The sequence below is a fragment of the Triturus cristatus genome, chromosome 4_2, assembly GCF_964204655.1.
Source record: "Triturus cristatus chromosome 4_2, aTriCri1.1, whole genome shotgun sequence".
NCBI classification, from domain to species: domain Eukaryota; kingdom Metazoa; phylum Chordata; class Amphibia; order Caudata; family Salamandridae; genus Triturus; species Triturus cristatus.
Genome location: NC_140586.1, coordinates 170,911,854 through 170,925,996, shown reverse-complemented (window position 1 = coordinate 170,925,996; position 14,143 = coordinate 170,911,854).

The window sequence follows — 14,143 nt, the reverse complement described above, 5'->3', positions numbered from 1 at the left end:
ACTACTGCATGTGAATTATCAGTTTTGGAACTAAAATAAGTGTGTTTAGAGTCATTTTAATGCCTGAAATTGGTCGAAATAGAAGCTTCTGAGTAGGAGAAAAAGGCTGTAAAAATGGCAGTTTTGGTCACATTGGGGCTTTAAAAAGTCGTTATTCAACACGAGGCCCAATCCAATTGACATTTTGAATCAATTTTTCTACAGTCCCAAAAATCAATTTTCTGATGAAAAACGATGACCCGTGACCTGTCGAAAGTTCTCCAGATGGTCAGAAATGGTAATTTTTTTAATGTTTTATTTTTTGACTGTAAATGACTACTGCATGTGAATTATCACTTTTGGAACTAAAATAAGTGTGTTTAGAGTCATTTTAATGCCTGAAATTGGTCGAAATAGAAGCTTCTGAGTAGGAGAAAAAGGCTGTAAAAATGGCAATTTTGGTCACATTGGGGCTTTAAAAAGTAGTTATTCAACACGAGGCCCAATCAATTGACATTTTGAATAAATTTTTCTACAGTCCAAAAAATCAATTTTCTTATGAAAAACGATGACCCGTGACCTGTCGAACTTTCTCCAGATGGTCAGAAATGTAATTTTTTAATGTTTTATTTTTTGACTGTAAATGACTACTGCATGTGTATTATCACTTTTGGAACTAAAATAAGTGTGTTTAGAGTCATTTTAATGCCTGAAATTGGTCGAAATAGAAGCTTCTGAGTAGGAGAAAAAGGCTGTAAAAATGGCAATTTTGGTCACATTGAGGCTTTAAAAAGTAGTTTCAACATGAGGCACAATCCAAATAACATTTTGAATCAATTTTTCTACAGTCCAAAAAATCAATTTTCTGATGAAAAACGATGACCTGTGACCTGTTGAACTTTCTCCAGATGGTCAGAAATGGTAATTTTTTAATGTTTTATTTTTTGACTGTAAATGACTACTGCATGTGAATTATCAGTTTTGGAACTAAAATAAGTGTGTTTAGAGTTATTTTAATGTCTGAAATTGGTCGAAATAGAAGCTTCTGAGTAGGCGAAAAAGGCTGTAAAAATGGCAATTTTGGTCACATTGGGGCTTTAAAAAGTAGTTATTCAACACGAGGCCCAATCAAAATGATATTTTGAATCAATTTTTCTACAGTCCAAAAAATCAATTTTCTGATGAAAAACGATGACCCGTGACATGTTGAACTTTCTCCAGATGGTCAGAAATGGTAATTTTTTAATGTTTTCTTTTTTGACTGTAAATGACTATTGCATGTGAATTATCACTTTTGGAACTAAATAAGAGTGTTTAGAGTCATTTTAATGCCTGAAATTGGTCGAAATAGAAGCTTCTGAGTAGGAGAAAAAGGCTGTAAAAATGGCAATTTTGGTCACATTGAGGCTTTAAAAAGTAGTTTCAACATGAGGCACAATCCAAATGACATTTTGAATCAATTTTTCTACAGTCCAGAAAATCAATTTTCTGATGAAAAACGATGACCCGTGACCTGTCGTACTTTCTCCAGATGGTCAGAAATGGTAATTTTTTAATGTTTTATTTTTTTACTGTAAATGACTACTGCATGTGAATTATCACTTTTGGAACTAAAATCAGTGTGTTTAGAGTCATTTTAATGCCTGAAATTGGTCGAAATAGAAGCTTCTGAGTAGGAGAAAAAGGCTGTAAAAATGGCAATTTTGGTCACATTGGGGCTTTAAAAAGTAGTTATTCAACACGAGGCCCAATCCAATTGACATTTTGAATCAATTTTTCTACAGTCCAAAAAATCAATTTTCTTATGAAAAACGATGACCCGTGACCTGTCGAACTTTCTCCAGATGGTCAGAAATGGTAATTTTTTAATGTTTTATTTTTTGACTGTAAATGACTACTGCATGTGTATTATCACTTTTGGAACTAAAATAAGTGTGTTTAGAGTCATTTTAATGCCTGAAATTGGTCGAAATAGAAGCTTCTGAGTAGGAGAAAAAGGCTGTAAAAATGGCAGTTTTGGACACATTGGGGCTTTAAAAAGTCGTTATTCAACACGAGGCCCAATCCAATTGACATTTTGAATCAATTTTTCTACAGTCCCAAAAATCAATTTTCTGATGAAAAACGATGACCCATGACCTGTCGAAAGTTCTCCAGATGGTCCGAAATGGTAATTTTTTTAATGTTTTATTTTTTGACTGTAAATGACTACTGCATGTGAATTATCACTTTTGGAACTAAAATAAGTGTGTTTAGAGTCATTTTAATGCCTGAAATTGATCAAAATAGAAGCTTCTGAGTAGGAGAAAAAGGCTGTAAAAATGGCAATTTTGGTCACATTGGTGCTTTAAAAAGTAGTTATTCAACACGAGGCCCATTTCAATTGACATTTTGAATCAATTTTTCTACAGTCCTAAAAACCAATTTTCTGATGAAAAACGATGACCCGTGACCTGTCGAACTTTCTCCAGATGGTCAGAAATGGTAATTTTTTAATGTTTTATTTTTTGACTGTAAATGACTACTGCATGTGAATTATCACTTTTGGAACTAAAATAAGTGTGTTTAGAGTCATTTTAATGCCTGAAATTGGTCGAAATAGAAGCTTTTGAGTAGGAGAAAAAGGCTGTAAAAATGGCAATTTTGGTCACATTGGGGCTTTAAAAAGTAGTTATTCAACACGAGGCCCAATCCAATTGACATTTTGAATCAATTTTTCTACAGTCCAAAAAATCAATTTTCTGATGAAAAACGATGACCCGTGACCTGTTGAACTTTCTCCAGATGCTCAGAAATGGTAATTTTTTAATGTTTTATTTTTTGACTGTAAATGACTACTGCATGTGAATTATCAGTTTTGGAACTAAAATAAGTGTGTTTAGAGTCATTTTAATGCCTGAAATTGGTCGAAATAGAAGCTTCTGAGTAGGAGAAAAAGGCTGTAAAAATGGCAGTTTTGGTCACATTGGGGCTTTAAAAAGTCGTTATTCAACACGAGGCCCAATCCAATTGACATTTTGAATCAATTTTTCTACAGTCCCAAAAATCAATTTTCTGATGAAAAACGATGACCCGTGACCTGTCGAAAGTTCTCCAGATGGTCAGAAATGGTAATTTTTTTAATGTTTTATTTTTTGACTGTAAATGACTACTGCATGTGAATTATCACTTTTGGAACTAAAATAAGTGTGTTTAGAGTCATTTTAATGCCTGAAATTGGTCGAAATAGAAGCTTCTGAGTAGGAGAAAAAGGCTGTAAAAATGGCAATTTTGGTCACATTGGGGCTTTAAAAAGTAGTTATTCAACACGAGGCCCAATCAATTAACATTTTGAATAAATTTTTCTACAGTCCAAAAAATCAATTTTCTTATGAAAAACGATGACCCGTGACCTGTCGAACTTTCTCCAGATGGTCAGAAATTTAATTTTTTAATGTTTTATTTTTTGACTGTAAATGACTACTGCATGTGTATTATCACTTTTGGAACTAAAATAAGTGTGTTTAGAGTCATTTTAATGCCTGAAATTGGTCGAAATAGAAGCTTCTGAGTAGGAGAAAAAGGCTGTAAAAATGGCAATTTTGGTCACATTGAGGCTTTAAAAAGTAGTTTCAACATGAGGCACAATCCAAATGACATTTTGAATCAATTTTTCTACAGTCCAAAAAATCAATTTTCTGATGAAAAACGATGACCTGTGACCTGTTGAACTTTCTCCAGATGGTCAGAAATGGTAATTTTTTAATGTTTTATTTTTTGACTGTAAATGACTACTGCATGTGAATTATCAGTTTTGGAACTAAAATAAGTGTGTTTAGAGTCATTTTAATGCCTGAAATTGGTCGAAATAGAAGCTTCTGAGTAGGCGAAAAAGGCTGTAAAAATGGCAATTTTGGTCACATTGGGGCTTTAAAAAGTAGTTATTCAACACGAGGCCCAATCAAAATGATATTTTGAATCAATTTTTCTACAGTCCAAAAAATCAATTTTCTGATGAAAAACGATGACCCGTGACCTGTTGAACTTTCTCCAGATGGTCAGAAATGGTAATTTTTTAATGTTTTCTTTTTTGACTGTAAATGACTATTGCATGTGAATTATCACTTTTGGAACTAAATAAGAGTGTTTAGAGTCATTTTAATGCCTGAAATTGGTCGAAATAGAAGCTTCTGAGTAGGAGAAAAAGGCTGTAAAAATGGCAATTTTGGTCACATTGAGGCTTTAAAAAGTAGTTTCAACATGAGGCACAATCCAAATGACATTTTGAATCAATTTTTCTACAGTCCAGAAAATCAATTTTCTGATGAAAAACGATGACCCGTGACCTGTCGTACTTTCTCCAGATGGTCAGAAATGGTAATTTTTTAATGTTTTATTTTTTTACTGTAAATGACTACTGCATGTGAATTATCACTTTTGGAACTAAAATCAGTGTGTTTAGAGTCATTTTAATGCCTGAAATTGGTCGAAATAGAAGCTTCTGAGTAGGAGAAAAAGGCTGTAAAAATGGCAATTTTGGTCACATTGGGGCTTTAAAAAGTAGTTATTCAACACGAGGCCCAATCCAATTGACATTTTGAATCAATTTTTCTACAGTCCAAAAAATCAATTTTCTTATGAAAAACGATGACCCGTGACCTGTCGAACTTTCTCCAGATGGTCAGAAATGGTAATTTTTTAATGTTTTTTTTTTTGACTGTAAATGACTACTGCATGTGTATTATCACTTTGGAACTAAAATAAGTGTGTTTAGAGTCATTTTAATGCCTGAAATTGGTCGAAATAGAAGCTTCTGAGTAGGAGAAAAAGGCTGTAAAAATGGCAGTTTTGGACACATTGGGGCTTTAAAAAGTCGTTATTCAACACGAGGCCCAATCCAATTGACATTTTGAATCAATTTTTCTACAGTCCCAAAAATCAATTTTCTGATGAAAAACGATGACCCATGACCTGTCGAAAGTTCTCCAGATGGTCCGAAATGGTAATTTTTTTAATGTTTTATTTTTTGACTGTAAATGACTACTGCATGTGAATTATCACTTTTGGAACTAAAATAAGTGTGTTTAGAGTCATTTTAATGCCTGAAATTGATCAAAATAGAAGCTTCTGAGTAGGAGAAAAAGGCTGTAAAAATGGCAATTTTGGTCACATTGGTGCTTTAAAAAGTAGTTATTCAACACGAGGCCCATTTCAATTGACATTTTGAATCAATTTTTCTACAGTCCTAAAAACCAATTTTCTGATGAAAAACGATGACCCGTGACCTGTCGAACTTTCTCCAGATGGTCAGAAATGTAATTTTTTAATGTTTTATTTTTTGACTGTAAATGACTACTGCATGTGAATTATCACTTTTGGAACTAAAATAAGTGTGTTTAGAGTCATTTTAATGCCTGAAATTGGTCGAAATAGAAGCTTTTGAGTAGGAGAAAAAGGCTGTAAAAATGGCAATTTTGGTCACATTGGGGCTTTAAAAAGTAGTTATTCAACACGAGGCCCAATCCAATTGACATTTTGAATCAATTTTTCTACAGTCCAAAAAATCAATTTTCTGATGAAAAACGATGACCCGTGACCTGTTGAACTTTCTCCAGATGCTCAGAAATGGTAATTTTTTAATGTTTTATTTTTTGACTGTAAATGACTACTGCATGTGAATTATCAGTTTTGGAACTAAAATAAGTGTGTTTAGAGTCATTTTAATGCCTGAAATTGGTCGAAATAGAAGCTTCTGAGTAGGAGAAAAAGGCTGTAAAAATGGCAGTTTTGGTCACATTGGGGCTTTAAAAAGTCGTTATTCAACACGAGGCCCAATCCAATTGACATTTTGAATCAATTTTTCTACAGTCCCAAAAATCAATTTTCTGATGAAAAACGATGACCCGTGACCTGTCGAAAGTTCTCCAGATGGTCAGAAATGGTAATTTTTTTAATGTTTTATTTTTTGACTGTAAATGACTACTGCATGTGAATTATCACTTTTGGAACTAAAATAAGTGTGTTTAGAGTCATTTTAATGCCTGAAATTGGTCGAAATAGAAGCTTCTGAGTAGGAGAAAAAGGCTGTAAAAATGGCAATTTTGGTCACATTGGGGCTTTAAAAAGTAGTTATTCAACACGAGGCCCAATCAATTGACATTTTGAATAAATTTTTCTACAGTCCAAAAAATCAATTTTCTTATGAAAAACGATGACCCGTGACCTGTCGAACTTTCTCCAGATGGTCAGAAATGTAATTTTTTAATGTTTTATTTTTTGACTGTAAATGACTACTGCATGTGTATTATCACTTTTGGAACTAAAATAAGTGTGTTTAGAGTCATTTTAATGCCTGAAATTGGTCGAAATAGAAGCTTCTGAGTAGGAGAAAAAGGCTGTAAAAATGGCAATTTTGGTCACATTGAGGCTTTAAAAAGTAGTTTCAACATGAGGCACAATCCAAATGACATTTTGAATCAATTTTTGTACAGTCCAAAAAATCAATTTTCTGATGAAAAACGATGACCTGTGACCTGTTGAACTTTCTCCAGATGGTCAGAAATGGTAATTTTTTAATGTTTTATTTTTTGACTGTAAATGACTACTGCATGTGAATTATCAGTTTTGGAACTAAAATAAGTGTGTTTAGAGTCATTTTAATGTCTGAAATTGGTCGAAATAGAAGCTTCTGAGTAGGCGAAAAAGGCTGTAAAAATGGCAATTTTGGTCACATTGGGGCTTTAAAAAGTAGTTATTCAACACGAGGCCCAATCAAAATGATATTTTGAATCAATTTTTCTACAGTCCAAAAAATCAATTTTCTGATGAAAAACGATGACCCGTGACCTGTTGAACTTTCTCCAGATGGTCAGAAATGGTAATTTTTTAATGTATTCTTTTTTGACTGTAAATGACTATTGCATGTGAATTATCACTTTTGGAACTAAATAAGAGTGTTTAGAGTCATTTTAATGCCTGAAATTGGTCGAAATAGAAGCTTCTGAGTAGGAGAAAAAGGCTGTAAAAATGGCAATTTTGGTCACATTGAGGCTTTAAAAAGTAGTTTCAACATGAGGCACAATCCAAATGACATTTTGAATCAATTTTTCTACAGTCCAGAAAATCAATTTTCTGATGAAAAACGATGACCCGTGACCTGTCGTACTTTCTCCAGATGGTCAGAAATGGTAATTTTTTAATGTTTTATTTTTTTACTGTAAATGACTACTGCATGTGAATTATCACTTTTGGAACTAAAATCAGTGTGTTTAGAGTCATTTTAATGCCTGAAATTGGTCGAAATAGAAGCTTCTGAGTAGGAGAAAAAGGCTGTAAAAATGGCAATTTTGGTCACATTGGGGCTTTAAAAAGTAGTTATTCAACACGAGGCCCAATCCAATTGACATTTTGAATCAATTTTTCTACAGTCCAAAAAATCAATTTTCTTATGAAAAACGATGACCCGTGACCTGTCGAACTTTCTCCAGATGGTCAGAAATGGTAATTTTTTAATGTTTTTTTTTTTTTACTGTAAATGACTACTGCATGTGTATTATCACTTTTGGAACTAAAATAAGTGTGTTTAGAGTCATTTTAATGCCTGAAATTGGTCGAAATAGAAGCTTCTGAGTAGGAGAAAAAGGCTGTAAAAATGGCAGTTTTGGACACATTGGGGCTTTAAAAAGTCGTTATTCAACACGAGGCCCAATCCAATTGACATTTTGAATCAATTTTTCTACAGTCCCAAAAATCAATTTTCTGATGAAAAACGATGACCCATGACCTGTCGAAAGTTCTCCAGATGGTCCGAAATGGTAATTTTTTAAATGTTTTATTTTTTGACTGTAAATGACTACTGCATGTGAATTATCACTTTTGGAACTAAAATAAGTGTGTTTAGAGTCATTTTAATGCCTGAAATTGATCAAAATAGAAGCTTCTGAGTAGGAGAAAAAGGCTGTAAAAATGGCAATTTTGGTCACATTGGTGCTTTAAAAAGTAGTTATTCAACACGAGGCCCATTTCAATTGACATTTTGAATCAATTTTTCTACAGTCCTAAAAACCAATTTTCTGATGAAAAACGATGACCCGTGACCTGTCGAACTTTCTCCAGATGGTCAGAAATGGTAATTTTTTAATGTTTTATTTTTTGACTGTAAATGACTACTGCATGTGAATTATCACTTTTGGAACTAAAATAAGTGTGTTTAGAGTCATTTTAATGCCTGAAATTGGTCGAAATAGAAGCTTTTGAGTAGGAGAAAAAGGCTGTAAAAATGGCAATTTTGGTCACATTGGGGCTTTAAAAAGTAGTTATTCAACACGAGGCCCAATCCAATTGACATTTTGAATCAATTTTTCTACAGTCCAAAAAATCAATTTTCTGATGAAAAACGATGACCCGTGACCTGTTGAACTTTCTCCAGATGCTCAGAAATGGTAATTTTTTAATGTTTTATTTTTTGACTGTAAATGACTACTGCATGTGAATTATCAGTTTTGGAACTAAAATAAGTGTGTTTAGAGTCATTTTAATGCCTGAAATTGGTCGAAATAGATGCTTCTGAGTAGGAGAAAAAGGCTGTAAAAATGGCACTTTTGGTCACATTGAGGCTTTAAAAAGTAGTTATTCAACATGAGGCACAATCCAAATGATATTTTGAATCAATTTTTCTACAGTCCAAAAAATCAATTTTCTGATGAAAAACGATGACCCGTGACCTGTTGAACTTTCTCCAGATGGTCAGAAATGGTAATTTTTTAATGTTTTCTTTTTTGACTGTAAATGACTATTGCATGTGAATTATCACTTTTGGAACTAAATTAGTGTGTTTAGAGTCATTTTAATGCCTGAAATTGGTCGAAATAGAAGCTTCTGAGTAGGAGAAAAAGGCTGTAAAAATGGCAATTTTGGTCACATTGAGGCTTTAAAAAGTAGTTTCAACATGAGGCACAATCCAAATGACATTTTGAATCAATTTTTCTACAGTCCAAAAAATCAATTTTCTGATGAAAAACGATGACCTGTGACCTGTCGAACTTTCTCCAGATGGTCAGAAATGGTAATTTTTTAATGTTTTATTTTTTGACTGTAAATGACTACTGCATGTGAATTATCACTTTTGGAACTAAAATAAGTGTGTTTAGAGTCATTTTAATGCCTGAAATTGGTCGAAATAGAAGCTTTTGAGTAGGAGAAAAAGGCTGTAAAAATGGCAATTTTGGTCACATTGGGGCTTTAAAAAGTAGTTATTCAACACGAGGCCAAATCCAATTGACATTTTGAATCAATTTTTCTACAGTCCAAAAAATCAATTTTCTGATGAAAAACGATGACCCGTGACCTGTTGAACTTTCTCCAGATGCTCAGAAATTGTAATTTTTTAATGTTTTATTTTTTGACTGTAAATGACTACTGCATGTGAATTATCAGTTTTGGAACTAAAATAAGTGTGTTTAGAGTCATTTTAATGTCTGAAATTGGTCGAAATAGAAGCTTCTGAGTAGGCGAAAAAGGCTGTAAAAATGGCAATTTTGGTCACATTGGGGCTTTAAAAAGTAGTTATTCAACACGAGGCCCAATCAAAATGATATTTTGAATCAATTTTTCTACAGTCCAAAAAATCAATTTTCTGATGAAAAACGATGACCCGTGACCTGTTGAACTTTCTCCAGATGGTCAGAAATGGTAATTTTTTATTGTTTTCTTTTTTGACTGTAAATGACTATTGCATGTGAATTATCACTTTTGGAACTAAATAAGAGTGTTTAGAGTCATTTTAATGCCTGAAATTGGTCGAAATAGAAGCTTCTGAGTAGGAGAAAAAGGCTGTAAAAATGGCAATTTTGGTCACATTGAGGCTTTAAAAAGTAGTTTCAACATGAGGCACAATCCAAATGACATTTTGAATCAATTTTTCTACAGTCCAGAAAATCAATTTTCTGATGAAAAACGATGACCCCGTGACCTGTCGAACTTTCTCCAGATGGTCAGAAATGGTAATTTTTTAATGTTTTATTTTTTGACTGTAAATGACTACTGCATGTGAATTATCACTTTTGGAACTAAAATCAGTATCTTTAGAGTCATTTTAATGCCTGAAATTGGTCGAAATAGAAGCTTCTGAGTAGGAGAAAAAGGCTGTAAAAATGGCAATTTTGGTCACATTGGGGCTTTAAAAAGTAGTTATTCAACACGAGGCCCAATCCAATTGACATTTTGAATCAATTTTTCTACAGTCCAAAAAATCAATTTTCTTATGAAAAACGATGACCCGTGACCTGTCGAACTTTCTCCAGATGGTCAGAAATGGTAATTTTTTAATGTTTTATTTTTTGACTGTAAATGACTACTGCATGTGTATTATCACTTTTGGAACTAAAATAAGTGTGTTTAGAGTCATTTTAATGCCTGAAATTGGTCGAAATAGAAGCTTCTGAGTAGGAGAAAAAGGCTGTAAAAATGGCAGTTTTGGACACATTGGGGCTTTAAAAAGTCGTTATTCAACACGAGGCCCAATCCAATTGACATTTTGAATCAATTTTTCTACAGTCCCAAAAATCAATTTTCTGATGAAAAACGATGACCCATGACCTGTCGAAAGTTCTCCAGATGGTCCGAAATGGTAATTTTTTTAATGTTTTATTTTTTGACTGTAAATGACTACTGCATGTGAATTATCACTTTTGGAACTAAAATAAGTGTGTTTAGAGTCATTTTAATGCCTGAAATTGATCAAAATAGAAGCTTCTGAGTAGGAGAAAAAGGCTGTAAAAATGGCAATTTTGGTCACATTGGTGCTTTAAAAAGTAGTTATTCAACACGAGGCCCATTTCAATTGACATTTTGAATCAATTTTTCTACAGTCCTAAAAACCAATTTTCTGATGAAAAACGATGACCCGTGACCTGTCGAACTTTCTCCAGATGGTCAGAAATGGTAATTTTTTAATGTTTTATTTTTTGACTGTAAATGACTACTGCATGTGAATTATCACTTTTGGAACTAAAATAAGTGTGTTTAGAGTCATTTTAATGCCTGAAATTGGTCGAAATAGAAGCTTTTGAGTAGGAGAAAAAGGCTGTAAAAATGGCAATTTTGGTCACATTGGGGCTTTAAAAAGTAGTTATTCAACACGAGGCCCAATCCAATTGACATTTTGAATCAATTTTTCTACAGTCCAAAAAATCAATTTTCTGATGAAAAACGATGACCCGTGACCTGTTGAACTTTCTCCAGATGCTCAGAAATGGTAATTTTTTAATGTTTTATTTTTTGACTGTAAATGACTACTGCATGTGAATTATCAGTTTTGGAACTAAAATAAGTGTGTTTAGAGTCATTTTAATGCCTGAAATTGGTCGAAATAGATGCTTCTGAGTAGGAGAAAAAGGCTGTAAAAATGGCACTTTTGGTCACATTGAGGCTTTAAAAAGTAGTTATTCAACATGAGGCACAATCCAAATGATATTTTGAATCAATTTTTCTACAGTCCAAAAAATCAATTTTCTGATGAAAAACGATGACCCGTGACCTGTTGAACTTTCTCCAGATGGTCAGAAATGGTAATTTTTTTAATGTTTTATTTTTTGACTGTAAATGACTACTGCATGTGAATTATCACTTTTGGAACTAAAATAAGTGTGTTTAGAGTCATTTTAATGCCTGAAATTGGTCGAAATAGAAGCTTCTGAGTAGGAGAAAAAGGCTGTAAAAATGGCAATTTTGGTCACATTGGGGCTTTAAAAAGTAGTTATTCAACACGAGGCCCAATCAATTGACATTTTGAATAAATTTTTCTACAGTCCAAAAAATCAATTTTCTTATGAAAAACGATGACCCGTGACCTGTCGAACTTTCTCCAGATGGTCAGAAATGTAATTTTTTAATGTTTTATTTTTTGACTGTAAATGACTACTGCATGTGAATTATCACTTTTGGAACTAAATTAGTGTGTTTAGAGTCATTTTAATGCCTGAAATTGGTCGAAATAGAAGCTTCTGAGTAGGAGAAAAAGGCTGTAAAAATGGCAATTTTGGTCACATTGAGGCTTTAAAAAGTAGTTTCAACATGAGGCACAATCCAAATGACATTTTGAATCAATTTTTCTACAGTCCAAAAAATCAATTTTCTGATGAAAAACGATGACCTGTGACCTGTCGAACTTTCTCCAGATGGTCAGAAATGGTAATTTTTTAATGTTTTATTTTTTGACTGTAAATGACTACTGCATGTGAATTATCACTTTTGGAACTAAAATAAGTGTGTTTAGAGTCATTTTAATGCCTGAAATTGGTCGAAATAGAAGCTTTTGAGTAGGAGAAAAAGGCTGTAAAAATGGCAATTTTGGTCACATTGGGGCTTTAAAAAGTAGTTATTCAACACGAGGCCAAATCCAATTGACATTTTGAATCAATTTTTCTACAGTCCAAAAAATCAATTTTCTGATGAAAAACGATGACCCGTGACCTGTTGAACTTTCTCCAGATGCTCAGAAATTGTAATTTTTTAATGTTTTATTTTTTGACTGTAAATGACTACTGCATGTGAATTATCAGTTTTGGAACTAAAATAAGTGTGTTTAGAGTCATTTTAATGTCTGAAATTGGTCGAAATAGAAGCTTCTGAGTAGGCGAAAAAGGCTGTAAAAATGGCAATTTTGGTCACATTGGGGCTTTAAAAAGTAGTTATTCAACACGAGGCCCAATCAAAATGATATTTTGAATCAATTTTTCTACAGTCCAAAAAATCAATTTTCTGATGAAAAACGATGACCCGTGACCTGTTGAACTTTCTCCAGATGGTCAGAAATGGTAATTTTTTATTGTTTTCTTTTTTGACTGTAAATGACTATTGCATGTGAATTATCACTTTTGGAACTAAATAAGAGTGTTTAGAGTCATTTTAATGCCTGAAATTGGTCGAAATAGAAGCTTCTGAGTAGGAGAAAAAGGCTGTAAAAATGGCAATTTTGGTCACATTGAGGCTTTAAAAAGTAGTTTCAACATGAGGCACAATCCAAATGACATTTTGAATCAATTTTTCTACAGTCCAGAAAATCAATTTTCTGATGAAAAACGATGACCCCGTGACCTGTCGAACTTTCTCCAGATGGTCAGAAATGGTAATTTTTTAATGTTTTATTTTTTGACTGTAAATGACTACTGCATGTGAATTATCACTTTTGGAACTAAAATCAGTATCTTTAGAGTCATTTTAATGCCTGAAATTGGTCGAAATAGAAGCTTCTGAGTAGGAGAAAAAGGCTGTAAAAATGGCAATTTTGGTCACATTGGGGCTTTAAAAAGTAGTTATTCAACACGAGGCCCAATCCAATTGACATTTTGAATCAATTTTTCTACAGTCCAAAAAATCAATTTTCTTATGAAAAACGATGACCCGTGACCTGTCGAACTTTCTCCAGATGGTCAGAAATGGTAATTTTTTAATGTTTTATTTTTTGACTGTAAATGACTACTGCATGTGTATTATCACTTTTGGAACTAAAATAAGTGTGTTTAGAGTCATTTTAATGCCTGAAATTGGTCGAAATAGAAGCTTCTGAGTAGGAGAAAAAGGCTGTAAAAATGGCAGTTTTGGACACATTGGGGCTTTAAAAAGTCGTTATTCAACACGAGGCCCAATCCAATTGACATTTTGAATCAATTTTTCTACAGTCCCAAAATCAATTTTCTGATGAAAAACGATGCCCCGTGACCTGTCGAAAGTTCTCCAGATGGTCAGAAATGGTAATTTTTTTAATGTTTTATTTTTTGACTGTAAATGACTACTGCATGTGAATTATCACTTTTGGAACTAAAATAAGTGTGTTTAGAGTCATTTTAATGCCTGAAATTGATCAAAATAGAAGCTTCTGAGTAGGAGAAAAAGGCTGTAAAAATGGCAATTTTGGTCACATTGGTGCTTTAAAAAGTAGTTATTCAACACGAGGCCCATTTCAATTGACATTTTGAATCAATTTTTCTACAGTCCTAAAAATCAATTTTCTGATGAAAAACGATGACCCGTGACCTGTCGAACTTTCTCCAGATGGTCAGAAATGGTAATTTTTTAATGTTTTATTTTTTGACTGTAAATGACTACTGCATGTGAATTATCACTTTTGGAACTAAAATCAGTATCTTTAGAGTCATTTTAATGCCTGAAATTGGTCGAAATAGAA